Here is a 6,365-nt window from a genome sequence, read left to right as displayed (position 1 = left end):
TTCTTCTTCTTCTTCTTCTTCTTCTTCTTCTTCTTCTTCTTCTTCTTCTTCTTCTTCTTCTTCTTCTTCTTCTTCTTCTTCTTCTTCTTCTTCTCTCAGAGCTCTCTCAGCCCCACCTACCTCACAGGGTGTCTGTTGTGGGGGAGGGGAAGGGAAAGGAGTTTGTAAGCTGCTCTGAGACACCTTTGGGCAGTGAAGGGCGGGGTATAAATCCAATCTCCTCCTCCTCCTCCTCTTCTTCTTCTTCTTGTTCTTCTTCTTCTTCTTCTTCTCCTCCTCCTCCTCTCCTTCTGGAAACGACAATTAAAGAGGGGAGACAGGAGCTGTGGCCAGGTCGGGGGGGGGATGTTGGGGAGATCTACAACTGTGGATGAAAGGCAGCTATAGAATCATAGAGTTGGAAGGGATCTCCAGGGTCATCTAGTCCAACCCCCTGCACCATGCAGGAAATTCATACATACCTCCCTCCACACTGGCAGTGACCCCTGCTCCATTCCCGGAACATGGCAAAAAACCTCCAGGATCCCCAGTCAAACTGGCCTGGAGAAAAATTGCTTCCTGACCCCAAAGTGGCAATCAGCATTTCCCTGGGTGTGTAAGAAAGGGCCACGAGAACTAAGCCCTGAGGCAACCTTTCCTGCCCTCCCTCTCACAATCTGCCTAGGTTCATGGGATTAGCATTATTGTCAGATGGCCATCTAGCCTCTGTTTGAAAACCTCCCAAGAAGGAGAGCCCACCACTTCCCAAGGAAGCCTGTTCCACTGAGGAACCACTCTGTCGGGAAGTTCTTCCTCATGTTTCGCCGAAAATGCTTCCGATTTAATTTCAAAGTGTTGGTTCTGGTCCGACCTTCTGGGGCAACAGAAAACAACTCCGCACCATCCTCTGTAGGACAGCCCTTCAAGGATTTGAAGAGGGTTATCATATCACCTCTCAGTCATGTCCTCTCCAGGCTAAACATCTCCAGCTCCTTCAACCTTTCCTCATAGGACTTGGTCTCCAGACCCCTCATCATCTTAGTTGCCCTCCTCCGGACACGTTCCAGCTTGTCTATATCCTTCTTAACTTGTGGTGCCCAAAACTGAACACGATACTCTATGACTTGCTTGGCAGGAGAAGGGAGCTAAACAGAGGGATCCCGTGAAGCTGCCTTCTACTGAATCAGGCCCTTGGTCCATCAGGGTCAGTATTGTCTACTCTGACTGGCAGCAGCTTTTCAGGGTCTCAGGTGGAGGTCTTTTCACATCACCTACTGCCTGGTTCTTTTAAGTGGGGATGCCGGGGACTGAACCTGGGACCGTCTGCATGCCAAGCAGAGGCTCTTCCCCCAAGCCCCAATAGCCTCCTCACCAGGAGACAGTTTGGTGTAGTGGGTAAGTGCGCGGACTCTAATCTGGGAGAACCGGGTTTGATTCCCCAACCCTCCACTTGAACCTGCTGGATGACCTTGGGCAAGCAATAGTTCTGGCACAGCTGTTCTTGAAAAAGAGCAGTTTCTGTCAGAGCTCTCTCAGCCTCACCTGCCTCACAGGCAATGCTCCCTCTAAGCTGTGGAGTCTTGTGAGCAAAAATTCTACTTTCTGAGCTACTGGCATTAAAGTTGTGAGCAAGTTATTTGGCTACTGCAGAAATTAGTTTGCTCTGAAGCCATCCTTCCTGAGCAAAGACAAAAATGTGTGAGCCAGAGGCTAAAAAATTGTGAGCTAGCTCACACTAACTCAGCTTAGAGGGAACACTGTTCACAGTGTGCCTGTTGTGGGGAGGGGAAGGGAAAGGAGTTGGTAAGCTGCTCTGAGACTCCTTTGGGTAGTGAAGGGCGGGGTATAAATCCAATCTCTTCTTCCTCCTCCTCCTCCTCGTGCCCCAAAGAAACTCAGAAATCTGCAGAAGGTACAATGCTTCCTTGAACAGACCGCCATGTGGATCCAGCAGGGCTCTCTGGCAGTCCTTGGCTGATCCTTTAATCTGTAAGCCCCTCAGGGAAGGGTTCTGCCCCTTTAAACTCACGTTACTCTTCAGACAGCCCCGTCCATTGACGGAGATGTCTGCCAGACAGCAGTAACAAGTTGCACTCCGAGAGGTTTCAGGCCCGGCAGGGATGTCAAGATGACTGATGCTCTGTCGTAATGGGGAGGGAGCCATCTGCGATGCCGGGAGCGATAGCCAAGCGGGGTCCCTTTCCCTGCACAGCCACCAAATGTAGGCCACGGAAGAGGCCACCCCCTGTTGGAAGTCTCCCTTGGCTCTTTTGTCCATCAGTGAGGAGAACCCCACGATGTTCGGGGAAGCCACTTGGATGCCACTGTCTCTTTCCAGGCCAGGGCGTGACCGCATCGACCTCTCGTCTACCGCAGGCCCCGTTATGACTCAAACGCTCACCGAGAACGCCAGGGGAGCGCCTCTCGAGCAAAAATCAATCAGCTATTAAAACAGACACAAATTAAAGAGCTCTCGTCTGCGGGGACGGCGCCGAGCCGTGGCCAATATAGACGAGGATTATGTTCCGATCTGTTGCAGGACCGGGGGACGCCAAACCTCGCGGCGTTGATTTCCCCCCCTCCCGTTCTCATTAAGGTCTTAATTAGGAGCGTCGGGCAGATATTAAACTGAGAATTTGGGACCAGACTCCTGCAGACCTTCTAATAAGGTCTGGACGTCGCTGCTGGCCTCTGTAACAGGCCCCCGGTTTATTGTGGCCAAACTGCGGCCTTCCCCACAGCGGCTGGTTATGACTATTCATAATGGCTATCGTCGCTTAGTTATCGAGTTCCTGCGGCGTGCCAGACGCCGCAGAGCCAAGGTGGTTTCCTGGCTCTCCGTATCATTGGCAGGAGCGGACGCAGTGCAAGAGTTCTGGGGTAAGGTTCTGAACCATCTTTCCCTCGATAGGCATGGGAAGAAACACCCTTCTGACAAGACTAGACTCCCCCTTCCCTCCAGCTTCCAGCCAGGAAGCCGTCAGAGAGAAGAAACCAGCTAGAAGCCAGATAACATCCAAATCGCATAGTCCGACTGTACACTGCATTGGTCAGGCCACACCTGGAGTATTGTGTGTCGTTCCAGAGGCCTCACTTCACCGACACCACTATTCCACCTTTGCCCCCTATGCTCTGGCGTATTAACAGCATTTGCCTGGCACCCCAAGGGGGGAGCGAGGCGCCTGGGCACGGCTTAGATGATAAGATCTTAGGAAGTATGTAACGATATGAGCTTATGTTTGTATTTCGGTATAGTGGTGATGCTGCTTATGTGTGCCTCTAGCATGAATACCTATGCAATATGTATTCAGGGATTGCTGTATGTTGTGTGTTGCTGTTCTGCATCTCATGCTTGCCTAGAAATAGGCTGGCCTGGGCCTGCCGTTGCACATACGGACCATGTGCGTCCCTGGAATGTATCCCATGACTCTTTGGGATGGAGAAGACACCGCGCCATTGCACCCACTTGGAGAGCTATGGAAAATCCCCAGCGAACCCCGGCATTCTTGGAATGGAAAGAGCAAGTGACCCTACTCCCTTAATCTGGTTTGGAGATCTAAAGACAATAGCGTTTATGGCTTTGGAGCAGGAACCAGATCTGCAAATTGCTTCTTGCTCTGACTGAGGGCTGCTGGGAGCAGGGGGTGGGGCTTGTTGCATGTGCCCGCCCCCTGGGCTCTTTACTGCCGAAGCTCCGCTCCTGTGCGCTCCTGCAGGAAATGACCCCTGGGCGGGATATAAATTCAAATAGAAATAAAAATAAATAAATAAATAAGAATGTGGACAGAATGGAGCAGGTGCAGAGGAGAGCAACGCAGGGGCCTGAAGACCAAACCCTGTGAGGAAAGGCTGAGGGACCTGGGAATGTTTAGTCTGGAGAAGAGGAGGTTGACGGGGGACAGGATGGCTCTCTTGAAGCATTTGAAGGGTTGTCACTTAGAGGAGGGCAGGGAGCCGTTCCTGTTGGCAGCAGAGGAGAGGATGCGCAAGACTGGGTTTAAATTAAGGGCAGGAAGGTACCGGCTGGATATTAGGGAAAACGTTTTGACGGTAAGAGTTCTTCAGCAGTGGAATCAGCTGCCTCAGGAGGTGGTGAGCTCCCCCTGGCTGTCTTTAAGCAGTGGCTGGACAAACACTTGTCAGGGATGCTCTAGGCCAGGGGTGTCAAACATGCAGCCCGGGGGCCACATCAGGCCCCCAGAGGGCTCCTATCAGGCCTGCAGTGGAACTGGCTGTCTTCTGCTTCTTCTTCCAGTTCTGCTGCTGCTGCATCATCGTAGGTTTGCAGCTTACAGATACACACCTGAACAGCACGCTCAAGATTGCAGCAGCAGAGACATTTTGATGCAGTAATTCAGAGCAAGAGGTGTCAGGTACTGGACCCTGTTAAATAAACAAAGTATTGCAAGAGTGCTAATATTTTAAGCATGTTTTTATTTTAAGTAAAGGGGGGAAAAAAACCTTTGTGTTTGTGTCCTTTATAAAGTTTATATCTCCGCTACTTGGCATTACATTCTATGACACACGTGGCTTGGCCCAACACGGTCTCATGTATGTCAGATCCGGCTCTCATAACAAATGAGTTTGACACCCCTGCTCTAGGCTGACCCTGCACTGAGCAAGGGGTTCGGCTCGATAGCCTAACTTACCTCCCAGGATTGTTGTGCAGATAAAATGGAGGAGGGGAAGGACCACACACGCCTGACCTTCTCGGAGGATGAGTGAGATAAAAACAAGACAGACAGGCACATCTTTTGCACGTCACTGCCTCTTCTGCCCTCCTCATCTTCACGAGTCGGCATGTGCTCGCCCGCACCTCTTTCCTCCCCCTTCCCCCACCCCCGTGTTTATTGTGACTTTCCTCCTCCTGCATCGGCAGCCTGAGCGGTTCTCTTTATTTACAGCCCTCAGAGAAAGCTGTGCGGGGTGCAAGCCACAGTTCTATTCCTGTTACGTGCCCACCTGTTCCAAAAATAGCCCTCCATTAGCCAAGCCACGAGCCACCTGGGGTGTGTGAGCCAAGGGAGATGTTTTCCTCTGGCCACTGCCTGGGTTCCGGGAAGAGCCACCCCAATACCACCCCCCGAAGGCCTGGGGGCAAAAAGCTTTGGACGGGGAAGAACAAGTCATACAGAGACGGGCCGTCAGTCCAGCTCACCCAGTGCCGTCAATCCTAACAGGCAGTCGTTCTGAGAAATATCCCAGCTCTGGTACCAGAGATCCTTTCTTAACTTAGAGATGGCCAGGAATTGAACCTGTGACCCCCTGTGTGCAAGCCACCCACTCTATTACGGATGTCTATTGCAGCCGGGGTCATTTCCTGAAGGAGCGCACAGGAGCGGAGCTCTGGCAGTAAAGAGCCCAGGGGGCGGGCACATGCAACAAGCCCCGCCCCTGCACCCAGCAACCCTCAGTCAGAGCAAGAAACAGCCAGATAAGTTGCAGAGCCCCCCCCCCAGCCCGCCTTCAGGTACAAGCTCTCCCTCCTCTGTGAGGGCAGATCTGCACATTCCCCTCCCCCCCCATAGCTAGTAATCCAAAACAGTCCAGTGGCACCTTTAAGACCAAGTTTTATTCAGGTACAAGCTCTCCCTCCTCTGCGAGGACAGATCTGCACATCCCCCCCCCCAATTGCTAGCAATCCAAAACAGTCCAGTGGAGCCTGAACGGTGGGTGTTGCCCTCTGACACACTTCCGGTGATGTCAGGGGGTGTGGCAAATGCAAATAAGGTATGCTAATGAGTTATGCTAATGAGCTCCTGCACCTCTTTTTCTCCAAAATGACCCGATTGCAGCCTTACATCAGGTCGAACAGCCCAGCTCAGGGCTGAATGCCAGGAGTGGCCCAGGAAGTGAAAAAGGCCTCGGTGGAAGCCGAGCTGTGTGGCCTTTATGTGGCCTTCCTTCCTTCCTCCCTCCCTCCTTCCCTCTCTTTCTCTCTCCCCCTCTCCCTTCCCTTTCTTGTGGTTCATTGCTTCTTGGCTAGCCTGTGAACTGTGCGGCTGAAAGGCATGATAGACAGTTTTCTAAATAAATAGCGAATAGACAATGCTGCCTGCCGAGTTGGTCTGCCTCGTCTAGACTCCACCATTTCCTGCTCTGGCTGGCAGTAGCTCTCCAGGCAGAGAAAGGCCTTTCTGAGTCCATCTGACTAGAGATGACAGGAATTGAACTTGGTTCCTTTTACCCTAGCAAAGCAAAGTCTGGGATAAGCATCCATGTTGTGGCCAGAGGAGAAGCGTCAGGAACCAGACTGGACCTTCAGGACCGCAGTGGTCAATCCCTACTCTGTGATCTTTTATAAGAACGTAAGACGATCCCTGCTGGATCAGACCAAGGGCTTACGTGGTCCAGCATCCTGGTCCCCCCACTGTCTGGCTAGATGC

The sequence above is a fragment of the Gekko japonicus genome, unplaced genomic scaffold (genome assembly GCF_001447785.1).
Source record: "Gekko japonicus isolate JY-2015 unplaced genomic scaffold, Gekko_japonicus_V1.1 scaffold1133, whole genome shotgun sequence".
In the NCBI taxonomy this organism is placed as follows: domain Eukaryota; kingdom Metazoa; phylum Chordata; class Lepidosauria; order Squamata; family Gekkonidae; genus Gekko; species Gekko japonicus.
Note: the sequence above shows the minus strand (reverse complement) of the source record.